The sequence below is a fragment of the Dromiciops gliroides genome, chromosome 3 (genome assembly GCF_019393635.1).
Source record: "Dromiciops gliroides isolate mDroGli1 chromosome 3, mDroGli1.pri, whole genome shotgun sequence".
NCBI lineage: Eukaryota > Metazoa > Chordata > Mammalia > Microbiotheria > Microbiotheriidae > Dromiciops > Dromiciops gliroides.
In genome coordinates this window covers 333,680,851-333,696,134 of record NC_057863.1, presented here as the reverse complement: position 1 = coordinate 333,696,134, position 15,284 = coordinate 333,680,851, and positions in this window count along the sequence as shown.

The following is a 15,284-nucleotide window of genomic DNA, read 5'->3' as shown; positions in this document are numbered from 1 at the left end:
CTAAGACTCTCCTCTAGTACGCAACATAGTGCCTAGCATATAGCAGTAACTTGATAGACTTTGAATCTATCATTCAATAATTTGAATCAATCAGTCAATGAACATACATTTATTAAGCACCTACTATGTGTCAGACATTGCGCTAAGGACTGGAGATACACAGAAAAAGATGAATTAGTTCCTTTTTTTTTTAATTTTAATTTTTTTGGTGAGGCAATTGGGGCCAAGTGACTTGCCCAGGGTCACAAGCCAGTAAGTGTTAAGTGTCTGAGGTCAGATCTGAACTCAGGTACTCCTGACTCCAGGGCCGGTCCTCTATCCACTACACCATCTAGCTGCCCCTGAATTAGTTCCTTCTTTTAAAAATTTACATTCTAATTGGGAGACAATAGAATTAAAATAAAGAGAATAGATTCATATAAAACCAAAGTAGTTAAACACTAGGCAGTTTGGTTGGAGAGCACCTAAAGTTGAGGGGATCTGGAAAGACTTCATTGTGGAAGATGGTCTTGAAGAAATAGAGGGGGATGTGGAGTAGGGAATAGGAATAAGGGACAGCCAATGCATAGGCACAGAGATGAGGAAGGGAATGGAATATAAAGAGAACAGTGATGGCTAGATGGATTGGAGTGTCAAGTGTATGAAAGAATATCTGCAATAACCCTGGAAAGGTTGTCTGGGGACACATTGGAAAGGCCTTTAAAAATTAAAGAAGTTTGTAACTGATCCTAAAAGCCAGAGGGAACCCTTGAGTGAATCCTTTTGTCTGGCAAAGAATTCTTTTCTTTTCTTTCTTTTTTTTTTCAAAGCTTGGAGTTCTTAAATGAATCTGCCTGCCTGTCTATTTTAAAAAAATAATTTATTATTTTTATTTTTTCAAGTAACAAGAATTAAAACCAAAATTAGTATGCCCCTCCTGCTAGTCCTTCCTTCATTCAGCAAATTTTAAAAATAAAAGGAAATCTCTCAAAACCCAACTAGATTGTCTTCCAAACCAAATCCCCACATTGGTCCTCTCTGTAAATATATGTCTCTTTTATTTGCATCTTAAGTTCATCTGGTCTCTGGCAGAAGGTGAGTGGCATGTTTCCTCTTGATTCTTTTGGACTCATGGTTTCTCATTGTATTGTTTTGATGAACATTATTAAGTTTTTCCCAGTTCCTTTTCTCTGTAATCTTGTTATCATTGTACAAATTGTTCTTTTGGTTATTCTCACTCCTCTCTGTATGAGTTTATATAATTCTTTCCAATTTCCTCTGAAATCATCAGTTCCATAATTTCTTACAGCAGAGTAGTGTTTCACTACATCCATATACTACAATTCATTTAGCCATTCTCCAATAGGATACCCCCTTAAGTTTCCAATTTTTGGTTACCAAGAAAAAGCATTGCTATAAATATTTTTGCCCAGATATATCCTTTTCCTCTACCTTCAGGGCATAGGCTCCCAAATTATTGGTAGATGCCTATGGGTTTAAAGGGATCTTCTGTACATTAAATAAAAACATTTTTGCAAAAACAAAACCAATGTAAACAAGATTAGAAGGCAAGCAGAAAGCTGCAAACATTTTTTACAGGCAGTGTTTCTGATAAAGGACTCATATCTAAAATATATAGAAAACTGCATCAAATATATGAGAATACAAGTTATTCCCCCCAATTAAGAAAAGGTCAAAGGCTATGAACAGGCAGTTTTCAGATGAAGAAATTAAAGCTATCTACAGCCATATAGAAAAAATGTTCTCAATCACTACTGATTAGAGAAATGCAAATTAAAACTACTTTCTGAGGTACCACCTCACATGTATCCAATTGGCTAATATGACAAAAAATAAAAATGATAAGTGTTGAAGATGTAGGAAAATTGGAACAATAATGCACTGTCGGTGAAGCTGTGAACTGGATCAGTTCATTCTGGAGAGCAATTTGGAACCATGTCCCAAAGGCTATAAAACTGTGCATACCCTTTGACCCAGCAGTACCACTACTAGGTCTGTATCCCAAAGACATCATAAAAAAGGGAAAAGGACCCATATGTACAAAACTATTTATAGCAGCTCGTTTTGTGGTGACAAAGGATTGGAAATTGAAGGGATGCCCACCAATTAGGGAATGGCTAAACAAGCTGTGGTTTATGAATGTAATGGAATACTATTGTATTCCATTATAAGCAAATGTATTTCAGAAAAACCTGGAAAGACTTCCATGAATTGATGCTGAGTGAAATGAGAACCAAGAGAACATTGTACACAGTCTCAACATCATTGTATAATAAGCAACTGTGATAGACTTAATTCTTCTCAGCAATACAATGATCCAAGATAATGCCAAAAGACTTATGGTGGAAAATGCTCTCCACATTCAGAAAAAGAACTATGGACTTTGAATGCAGATTGAAGCATACTATTTTCACTTTTGTTGTTGCTTTTATGTTGTTGTTGACTTTTTCTAGCATTTTTTCCCTTTTTTTTCTGATTCTTCTCTTACAATATGACTAATGTGAAAATGTTTAATATGATTGTAATGTATAACCTATATCATATTGCTTGCTGGCTTCAGGAGGGAAAAGGGAAGGGAGGGTGGAAGAAAAATTCCAAACAGAAAATATGTTTATATGTAATTGGAAAAATATTTTAAAAATTAAATCAAATTAAATTAAAAAAATAAATGGATCTTCTGGTACCTAGTCTTGATAAGTCCCTAGAAGATCACACAATCACAGAAGAAAATGGGGTGTAGTGGGTTACTCACAGGCTAGGCAGCCTGAGAAGCGCAGTCACCCCCCTGGGCCATGCTGTAGCTTGAACAGTGTGTCCTGGAAGCAGCTCTACACTTTAAGGAGGAGTTAAAAGCCAAGAAATACCCAGCCAAGATGAGTAAGCAGAGAAAGCAGGAGACCATCAAAAACTTCTTTTGGGGAAAGGTAGAGCACAATACACCATCAGAAGAAGAAAGGGGCTGCTAGATGGCACGGTGGATAGAGCACCAGCCCTGGAGTCAGGAGTACCTGAGTTCTAATCTGGCCTCAGACACTTAACACTTACTAGCTGTGTGACCCTGGGCAAGTCACTTAACCCCAGTTGCCTCACTAAAAAAAAAATTAATTAAGAAGAAGAAGATCATAACAGGCGCAAAGCTCCAAAATTCAAAGCTTCCAAGAAAAATATGAATTGGTCTCAGGCCATGGAAACACTCAAAAGGGACTTTGAAGAGAAAATAGGAGAGATAGAAGGAAGATTTAGAGAGATTGAGGAAAGAATGGAAAGAGAAATGAGAGCAATCAAGGAAAGTTATGAGAAAAAAGTCAACAGTTTGAAAAGCCAGATGGGAAAAGAAATAGAAAAGGTCTCTCAAGAAAATAATTGCCTAAGAATTAGAATTGAACAAATGGAAACTAATGACCTTATGATAAATCAAGACACAGTAAAGCAAATCCAATTGAATAAAAAAATAGAAGGTGATATGAAATATCTCCTCAGAAAAACAGCTGACCTGGAAAACAGATCCAGAAGGGATAATTTAAAAATAATTGGACTACCTGAAAACTATGACCAAAATAAGAGTTTAAGCACCATCCTACAAGAGATTATCAGAGAAAATTGCCCTGATATTCTAGAAGCAGAAGGCAAAATAGAAATTGAAAGAATCCATTGATCACCTCCTGAAAGAGATCCCAAAAGGAAAACCTCCAGGAATATCATAGCCAAATTCCAGAACTCCCAGGTCAAGGAGAAAATATTGCAAGCAGCTAGAAAAAAGGAATTCAAATACTGTGAAGCTCCAATAAGGATAAAACAGGTTCTAGCAGCCTCTACATTAAAGGACCAAAGGGCATGGAATATGATATTCCAGATGGCAAAGGAACTGGGACTACAACCAAGAATCATGTACCCAGCAAAACTGTGTATACTCTTTGAGAGGAAAAAGTGGGATTTCAATGAAAAAGAGGACTTTCAGGCATTTGTGATGAAAAGACCTGAACTGAAGAGAAAATTTGACTTTCAAATACAAGACCCTGGAGAAGCATAAAAAGGTAAACAGGAAAAAGACTTCATGAGGGATATTAGAAGATCAAACTGTTTACATTCCTACATGGGAAGATAATACTTTGAACTCATAAGAACTTTCTCAGTAAGGAATTAACAGAAGACGCAGGTCTGAACTGAATATGAAGGGATGATATCTGTAAAGCATTTATGCTTTGCTCTTTGTGAAGCAAACAGGATGGGGTGTCTTGTGTCTGGGACCGGATTTGGGCATGCAGTCTCCTGGGTCCAGGGCTGGTGCTTTGTCCACTGTGCCACCTAGCTAATTCATGATAACATCTTTAAAATAGGGTTAAAGTGGAGGAGGAATAGACTGGGGGAAGAGGAAGGGAAGAGATAGTCTGGGGAGAGGTAGTTCACATGAAGAAAACAAGAAAAGAGCTTATAGAGGGGAGGATAAGAGGGGGAAGGAGTGGGGGAGTGAGTGCACCTTAATATCATCAGAATTGGCTTAAAGAGGGACTAACATACATACTCAAGTAGGTATAGTAATATATTTTTGCCCTGAGTGAGGGGAGGGATATAAGGGGGAGGGGGGTGATGAAGAGGGGGAAGGATTGAAGGGCAGATTGGGGGAGAGAGCAGTAAAAAGCAAAACACTTTCGATTAAGGTGAAGATGTCCTGCATTACTCCACACGTATGACATATTGAATTGCTTGATTTCATAGGGAGGGTTGAAGAGGGAGGGAAGAAGAAAAATTTAGAACACAGAATTAGCTCAAAGACCTTAATCTCATCAGAGTGGGCTCAAGGAGAGAATAACATTCACACCCAATTGGGAGGAGTAATCTATTTAACCCTACAGGAAAGTAGGAGGGGAAGAGGATAAGGAGGGAAGGGTTAAAAAAAGGGAGTGCAGAGTTGGGGAGGGGACAGTCAGAAGTAAAACACTTTTGAGGAGGAATAGGTTAAAAGAAGATAGAAAATAGAGTAAATATTATTGGAGGGAATAGGATGGAGGGAAATAGTTATGATGATTGATTATAATGGCAAAATGTATGGTACCTACTTTGCTGGGCTAATATGAAGAAAATGCTTTGTCAAGTTTAAGGTACTATATACAGGTTATGATGAACAGTATACTATCAGAAAAACCTGGAAAGACCTACATGAACTGAAGCAGAGTGAAATGTACTATATACAAAATAACAGCAATAGTGTAAGATAATCTGCTGAGAAGCATGTGGTTATTTTTAGCAAGGCAATGATCCAATATAACCCTGAAGGACTTATGAAAATTGCAGTCCATCTACAGAGAAAGAACTGATAGTATCTGAAAACATATGGAAACAAATTTAAAAAAAATTTTTGATTTTGACAATTCTTTAATCTGAAGTTTTGTTTTTTGACTGTTTTCTCTCACAACCTAGCTAATGTGAGAATATTTTCCATGACTTCTCATGTATAACTTATTTTGAATTGCTTGATTTCTCGTGGGTGGGGGGTGGGAAGGGAGGGAGGAACAGAAATTGGAACATAAAGTTAAAAAAATTGATATCAAAATTTGGTTTTACATATATTCTGGAAAATAAAATTCTATTCAGGACATTAAAAATAAATTAACTAAAAAAATAAATAAAAATTAAAAAACATGTAAGGAAATTCAGAATCTTAGTTGTTACATATACATGAAACATATAATAAAAACAAAAATTGAAACATTCTCTAAAACTTAATATTACTACACTCCTCTGAAATTTAATGTTACTACAGTCCCCCCTGTGGAGGATAAATTGAGAAGATAATTGTGACAATTTAAAAAATAATTTTTATCTTTGTTTCATCACTTTTTGCATCATCTGCCTAATTATCCTCATGTCATTATGAGAAATTAAAGAATCTAATATAATTGGTAACAGATGTCAAGGCCAAATCTAACACTGTATTTATCATGACACCTGAGATAATTATGGGGGTTACCATAAAAGAACAGAGAAATAATGGGCAATGAGCATTCCCACACTTGAGCAATACATACAGCCCATGCAGTATGTCAGGCTTAAAATAGGTGAATGGGATATATGTCCATGCCACCAAACATATTGGAGGAAACTGAATCGGGCTTAATCCTATTCATGGGATTGAAACGTCCATGGCATCAGGCATATAGGTGGGGGAATTGTAGTCAGGTGTTGAATGAGATGGCATAGCCAAGCCACCTGTTGCCATGTGGGGGAAAATTAAACCAAGAAAATCCAACCTCAACATTTGTCAATAGCTGTTTTCTCGGCCTTTCCCAAAGCAGTGCAGTACCTTGACTTCATGCATGCCTCCCTTCATGTGACAGTTCAATGTCTGCTCTTGTATGTATTCCTCTTGTAATTGGATGGCATCCTGGCCAGCTGGCATCTGATAACTCAGAATGAAGTCAATTAATGTCTTTTTTTTTTTTTTTTTTTTTTTTTTTAGTGAGGCAATTGGGGTTAAGTGACTTGCCCAGGGTCACACAGCTAGTAAGTGTTAAGTGTCTGAGGCCGGATTTGAACTCAGGTACTCCTGACTCCACGGCCGGTGCTCTATCCACTGCGCCACCTAGCTGCCCCAATTAATGTCTTAAATGATAAGTTCCCATAATCCAAATCTCATATGGATTTAAACATTGAGGATAATAATGATCGCAAAAAATGTGAATGTACCTAGACTGAGAATATAATATACAATTATGCAATAATTCCAAATAATAAACTTTTTTTTACTATGTATACAATTGCTTTTGTGAAAAATCAGAACATATTTTAATACAAGTTAAAACACAATCTTGAAAGAATAAGAATCTCTACAAAAATTAGCCCATACTGAGTTCAAAATGTAGTTGCAATAGCATAAAAAAGAAACCCTTATGTAACATTTAAACATTAAACATTTTAATTAAATTTAAAAGATTTAATATCTAAAATACCCAAATAGCAATATATGTCCCTATTTATGGCAATAATAAATTTGATTACATGAATATAAAAAAACTTTTGCAAATATTTCCCCTCTTTTTAAGCTAAGTATAAAACACAATCTCTATAAAAATAAACCCATACTGTTAATTTCAAAATGTAGATGTAATAGCATAGAAATCCTACGTAACCTCTGAACTGACATTATTTCTCTGAGTGAATTTAGAACACTTTTGATTCCTATATCTAAAATCCCCAGTGCTCATATTAATACCTTGCTGTTTACTTCTAAATTTCTGCAAAATATGTCCCCCTCCATGGCAAAAGGAGCAAAATCTTGAAATATGTTTATTATTGTTTTGTATATTTTTATTCAGCTTAAGTTTCTCTCATTTGTCTTTAACCCCTTTATTTTCTCTGTTGGTCCTTTCATAATACAAATGCTCTATAAGGTTACTAATTAAAGACAAAAGCAGATTAACAAAATGATTATGAACAAAATCTGGAATTTAAAAGGTTTTTCAAGGTTGGTTTGGAAGAATTACAGCAGGTTGAGTCAGAACCACAGCTTGGCTGGGGTTGGGCTGAGGCTGTTAGTGTAACGGTAGTGGCTGATTGCTTTGGCAACTGAGTAGAAGCTGCGAGCGCAGGTAGAGAAGGCTGCATATGCTCAAACTCAGGACCAAACTGGAAGATCAGAAGATCTCAGGGTTCATCATCTCCTGGCTGGATCACCATCTGTGAAGTTGCTAAAGTTGGATAAAATTCTAGCTAAACTGTCTAAAATTCTATTGAGTGGTCACCATCAATTATAAGCTTTAGCAAGAGTTTAGACTTTTAAGTATTTATTAAGGAGTATAAGAATTTGGTGAGGAGAGAGATAAGAGGCTAAGATTCCTTCATCTAATCTATCTCAGGAGCCAGCATCTCACTCCCCTCAAACTGAGGTCTCAGGCAAAAGAAGAGCACTCGCTCTCCCTCCTCCCAAAAACGTCTTGTCCAACAGGAAATAGGGCCACCCACCAACACACAGCTCCAAGCTAATTGGCTGGTAGCTTTCATCAACAGTAGCCACAAGTGTTAAGGGCTAAAATTCTAGCTAAACTGTCTAAAATATCTAATGAGTGGTTGCCAATAAATTATAAGCTTTAGACTTTAAGCATTTATTAAGGAGAATAAGAATTTGGTAAAGAGAGAGAAAGGCCTAGATTCCTATCTATTAAAGGGAGAGCACATTTCTAGCTCCGCTCTCTACCAGAGTCCAAAGAAAAGAGAGCAAGACTGAGCGCCAGTCTCTTCCTTCCTCCTCCCACTAGCCCGCGTCACTTCCTGACGCCAAAGAAAAGACTCCTGTCTTACCCTCAAAGACCTTCATGGGAGAACTCTTCTACAGGAAGTCTCCAGCAGGTGGCGTCATTCCAATCATTACGGTTCCCCGCTTTGTTTCCTCATGAAATGTACATTTCCTTGATGAAACAGTCAAAATAACAGAATAAAATAACCTATGCTAACTAACAATATGTTAATAACAATATAGAAAAGGGAGAGAGGAAAGTTTTGTCCAGAGGGGCAATTTTTTGTCCTCATGAACTGACGCTTTGGTCTTGCAAAGGGAGGACCTCTGCAGAGAGTACATGTTACAGATGGTATATATTATAACAGAAAGAGAAAAGAAAAAAACAACAACAACAACAACACAAAAACCGTTCATTTAAAGTCTCTGAAAGTCTTTTCTCAGATGTCCTCTAGGTGTAGTCGTGGAATGGAGTCTTTTCAGGGGTTGATGTGTGGATGCTGGTAATCAGCCGAGGAAATTTCCTACAAAATTGAGCTTAACACAACTTTAAAATAGCTTTATCAATAATCAAATCAAACAATGAAAGTTCTCAAAAACATGTCTAAGGGAATTCAGAATCTTGGTGTTTACACCATGAAACATAATAAAACAAAAATTCAAACATTCTTTAAAATTTAATATTAATATAGTCCCCCCCTTATGGGTGGTAATTGAGAAGACAATTGCTGCTATATTAATTTTTAAAAATAAATAAATAAAAATTTTTATCTTTGTTTCATCACTTTTTGCATCATCTGCCTAATCATCCTCATGCCATTATGAGAAATTTAAAAAATCTAATATAATTGGTAACAGGTGTCAAGGCCAAATTCAACAGTGTATTTATCATGACACCTGAGATAATTATGGGTGTTACCATAAAAGAACAGAGAAATGATGGGATATGAGCATTCCCACACTTGAGCAATATGTACTGCCCATACAGTATGCCAGGCTTAAAATAGGTGGATGGAATATATGTCCATGCCACCGAACATATTGGAGGAAACTGAGTCAGACTTAATCAGGTGCATGGGATTGAGATGTCCATGGCATCAGGCATATAGGAGGGAGCATAGAAGCCAGGTGTAGAAGTGAGATGGGTGGGATCAATACTTCCAGCCATCTGTACAATATTGTGGGAAAAATAAAATAAAATATTAAATCAAGAGAATCCAACCTCAACATTGTCAAAAGCCGTTCCCGTTGGCCATACCTTGACTTCATGCATGTCTCCCCTCATGTGACAGTTCAGTGTCTGCTCTTGCATGTATTCCTCTTGTGATTGGATGGGCACCTTGGCCAACTGGCATCTGATAACTCAGAATAAAGGCAATTAATGTCTTAAATGATAAGTTCCCATAATCCAAGTCTCATATGGATTTAAAAATTAAGGATAATAAATGATTGCAAAAATGTGAATACATCTTGACTCAGAATATAATATTTAATTATGCAACAATTTCAAATAATACCCCTTTTTTTACTTAGTATACTATTACTTTTGTGAAAAATCATAACATATTTAAATACAAGTTAAAGCACAACAGAATCTCAAAGAAAACTTTTTTTAAAAAAGAAAACTTTTACAAACATTCCCCTCTTTTTTTTTCAAATATGCTTATCAAAAATAATACTTCTAGAATCAATTTACACTTGCCATGGCAACCAATTTGCCAGGGTAATGCTTTAAAGAGTTTGATCAAATAATCAGTTAAGAGAAAAAAATAACAAAAACAAACAACTCAGAATATGGGAGCACAACACTCCTAGAATTAACATTGTATTATGAAATCAAAACCATCTTGCAATGTCTCAAAATTAGATAGACAAATGAATAGAAGAAAATACACATGGAACAATAAAAGACAGTGAAATTCAAACTAAGGAAATCTAAACGAACATGAACTTAATATTAATAAGAGTATTATAAAATATAAACTTGATCACATGACTATAAAAAGCTTTTACAAATATTCTCCTTGTTTTAGAAACTAAGTATAAGACACAATCTCAAAAGCATGAAAATCTCTATGAAAATAAACCCATACCATTAATTTCAAAATGTATATATAATAGCATAGAAATCCTATGTAACCTCTGAACTGATATTATTACTCTGAGTGAATTCAGAACGCTTTTGATTCCGATATCTAAAATCCCCAATACTCATATCAATACCTTGCTGCTTACTTCTACATTTCTGTAAAATATATACCCTTCCATGGCAAAAGAAGTGGAGTCTTGAACTATGGTGATGATTGTCATTCTTATTCAGCTTAAGTTTTTCTTCTTTAACCCCTCTATATTGTCTGTCAGTCTTTTCACCATACAAATGCTTTATAAGATTACTAATTAAAGACAAAAGCAGGTTAGCAAAATTATGAACAAAACGAGCATATCTGGAATTTAAAGGGCTTTCTAAGGTTGTCTCAGAAGCACAGCCAGGCTGGGGAAGGACTGAGCCTGAAGCTGCAAATGTAGTTAGAGAAAGTTGCGCATGAGCATTAGATCTCTGGACTTCCCGGGCAGGGGAAGCAATGGGCTTGGCCATGGGAGGAGTAGAGGGTGGGGTCTGGAGAGGAGGGGAGGGACCAGAGCAATTTGAATCAGACTTGATTTTGAACTCAGGCCTGGATTCCTCTTCCCCCACTTTGCCTCTAGGCACTAGGGGATTAAAAGCTTCTAGAGGGTGGGTCTTTGCCTCCAGGCATGCAAAATTAGAGCAACAATTAGTGTTAGAACTGGGAAAAGCTGCAGGAATCTCTTCAGGTTTCTCTGAAAAAGCATGGTTGGGAGAGGGGGAGATATTTCATTGTGTGAGTACATTGCTGGCTCTTTTAAAAAAATAAAAATAAAAATAGAAAATCCACAAAAACAAAGCATTAAGATGATCTTATCCCCCATTTGTCTGGTTAAACAGACTAAAATCAAAAATAGGGTAATTAGGGAGTTTAAAAGGTCCATTTGAAAAAATTTAAAGGAAAACACAGCCAGTACGCCAGTACTTAGCAGTTAAAGGGAGAGGGTAGAGGAAATTTCTTACCCAACCAGAAGATCAGAAGACTAAGGTTTAGCTTTCCTCTTCGTGGTCAGCCAACTGTTAAGGGCTAAAATTCTAGCTAGTCTGTCTAAAATATCTAATGAGTGGTCGCCAATAAATTATAAGCTTTAGACTTTTAAGCATTTATTAAGGAGAATAAGAATTTGGTAAAGAGAGAAGAAAGGCCTAGATTCCTCTATCTATTAAAGGGAGAACACATTTCTAGCTCCGCTCTCCACCAGAGTCCAAAGGAAAGAGCGCGAGACCGAGCTCCAGTCTCTTCCTTCCTTCTCCCACTAGCCCACGTCACTTCCTGACACCAAAGAAAAGACTCCTGGTCTTGCCCTCAAAGACCTTCCTTCATGGGAGGAACTCTTCTACAGTAAGTCTCCAGCAGGTGGCGTCATTCCAATCGTTACACAAGCAAACATCACTTACTGATGCCAAGGCCACATGGCTATGTCCTCAGCCCAGAGCTCACAAAATGTTTCTCCTAGCAGGGGGCATTATACCAACTCTCACACCGATTAGCTTTTACAAAGGGATATTTTCCATTTTTTTTGTCATAAAAGTATTTTATTATTTTCCGTTACATGTAGAGATAGTTTTCAACATTTGTTTTTATAAGATTTCTAGTTTCAAAATTTTCTCCTTCCCTCCTCTTCCTCCCCCCTGCCCAAGATAGCAAGCAATCTGATATAGGTTATATATGTAAAATTACAGTAAAGACATTTCTGAATCAGTCATGCTGTGAAAGAAGAATCAGAGGAAAAGAGAAAAACCTCAAAAAAGAAAAACAACAAAAAAATAGAAATAGCATGGTTCAATCTGAATCCAGATTCCACCATCCCTTTTCTCTGGATTTGGAGAGCATTTTCCATCATAAGTCCTTTGGAACTATCTTGGACCATTGTATTGCTGAGAAGAGTCAAGTCTATCACAGTTGATCAACACACAATGTTGTTGATACTGTGCACAATGTTCTCCTGGTTCTGCTCATCTCACTCAGCATCAGTTCATGCAAGTCCTTCCAGGTTTCTCTGAACTCCCCCTGCTCATTGTTTCTTACAGCACAACCGTATTCTATTACATTCATATACCACAGCTTGTTCAGCCATTCCCCAATTGATGGCCATCCCCTCAATTTCCAATTTCTTGTCACCTCAAAAAGAGCAGGTATAAATATTTTTGTACATGTGGGTCATTTCCCCTTTTTTATGATCTCTTTGAGGAAAAGACCTAATAGTGGTATTGCTGGGTCAAAGGATATGCACGGCTTTATAGCCCTTACAAAAGGATATTTTCTTTGAAGATATGGCAAGAACAGAAGTACTCACATCACCCTCTCCCCCTCAAAAGCTGGGGAGCATTATCTCACCTCTACTATTTCTTTGATTTCTGGGAAAATCAAGTAGTATTTTAAGGTAGTATTACCATCTTGCTATACATAAAAAGAGGAGGCAAGGTGTATAGATAAGTCCTTAAATTGTCCACACTCATTTAAAAGGGGAATGAAGCCCTGTTTTGTTTAAGTCAATCTGTGAAGTACATAGTTGACTCTGTCAGGTTAGAGAAACTAAGACTGTGGATTTAACCCATGCATTGTGTTTCCTATACATAGAAAAATCTTTCTTATCTAGTACCAGGCCATATCCTCAATTGTAGTCATCTCATAGGAGTCATAAGCCTGACTGGGAAAGGGAGTGTGAATACTTAGGTGGGGAAAGAACTCGAGCAAAAATCTCACCATCAGCAGCCTTTATTTCCTCCTTAGAGGAAGGTACTATAAGACTTGAGTTGTCAGACTAGATTCTCATGTAACACCCTGAGAACTGAAGACCTGACTGGTCTGGAATGAGTCCCAGGAAACCTCCTAGATGATGATTACATCATCTCCTGGTCTCAGAGTCAAATGGGAAGAGAAAACAGGGACCATGTACTGATGGCCTCTTTGGATCATGGGATCATAGATGTTTAGCTTCAAGGGACTTTATTCTGATCCCAATTCCTCTAGGCAACTTGGGATAAGGAAATTTCAAAGTTTTCCTCATACATTAATCACTCAAGATTCTTGCCAAAATTCTTAAATCAACTTTAAATAATACCCATTACCCACCCCCACCCCCATGCAAGCTAGAGGAACATCACCAAAAACTGCAAAGTCAAAATGACTATCTGAATGGAGATAGGTTGCAAGTGCAGAAACACAATGATCCACTGATATATTCTGACCAGTGCAAAGTTAGATACTTTTTACCCTAGATGAGTGCCAGAACTAGCCAACTCTGAATTCAGCATCCACTACTGGCCAGGGGAGAATAATTAAGATATAGGCTCCCTTTCTAGAAGACTATGTGACAGTGAAAGCTATTTGAAATACCAAAGGAGGTAGATTAAAAGCTCATGACAGTGCAGCTGAAAGTGAAACTTCTACCTCATAGTATGACAACAATATGTGTGAGCCTCTTTCTATTGAGCTGTTCTTCTTTGCCTCAGTTTGTCTATTGATATCTGGCAAAGAGAGGAAATGGCTGATGTAAGACTCTGTGAAGTAATGAGCTGAGAGGTGATGATGCCAAAGGACCCAAATGCCAGCCTCTTGAAAGTACTTGACTATTAAGATAATAGCAGGATAACTCAATAACACAGTGTTTGATAAACTGGGAAACAAATCACCTAGGAAAAGCCTACATATTGGATAAAAACTACTGGGAAAACTGGAAAGCAGTTTGGCAGAAAATAGGGTTAGACCAACACCTTATATCATATTCCATAATACATTATCAATACATATGCAACCTTAATATTAAAGATCATAGTATAAAAAAAATTAAAAGAGAAACAAATCATATATCTCTCACAGCTATGTGTAGGAGATATATTCTTTTTCTAATTAATTAACTAATTAATTTTTAGCATTAAAATATTTTATTATTTTCTAGTAACATCTTGAGATAGTTTTCAACATTTGTTTTTATAGGGGCATCTAGGTGGCACACTGAATAAAGCACTGGCCCTGGATTCAGGAGGCACCTGAGTTCAAATCTGGCCTCAGACACTTGATACTTAGATAGCTGTGTGATGCTGGGCAAAGTCACTTAACCCTCATTTCCCTGCAGAAACAAAACAAAACAGAACAGAAAAAAAAACCACATTTGTTTTTATAAGATTTCTAGTTACAGATTTTTCTCCCTCCCTCCCCTCCCACTGTCCCCAAGACAGCAAGCAATCTGATATAGGTTATATATGTATAATCACATCAAACATATTTTTGCATTAGTCATGCTATGAAAGAAGAATCAGAACAAAAGGGAAAACACCTCAAAAAAGAAAACCAAAAAAGTGGAAACAGTATGGGTCAATCTGTATCTTGATTCCACAGTTCATTTTTCTGAATTTGGAGAACATTTTCCATTATGAGTCCTTTTGAATTATCTTGGACCACTGTATTGCTGAGAAGAGTCAAGTCTCTCACAGTTGATCATCACACAATGTTGTTGATACTGTATACAATGTTCTGGTTCTGCTCGTCAAGGATATATATATATATATTCTTAACTCCACAAACATAGAGACAATTAACAAAGACAAAATATATAATTTTGTTTACTTGAAACTGAAAAGCTATTGCATAGACGACATTAACTCATCTACGATAAGAAGGGAAGTAGTCAAATGGGAAAAATCTTTGCATAAAATTTATCTGTTAAGGGTTTGGTATTTAAGAAATATAAACTGTGTATGTATACATATGTGTGTATACATATATACATATATGTGTATATCATTATTCTCCAGTAGATGAATAATCAAAGGATAAGAATAAACAGTTCTCAAAAGAACTGGAAAGTTTTCACAAACATATGAAAAAAGTATCCACATCAGAAATAATAAGAGAAATATAAATGAAAACATCCCTAAGATTTCACCTTACACTCTGAAAAGTGGTGCAAATGACAAAAAATATTG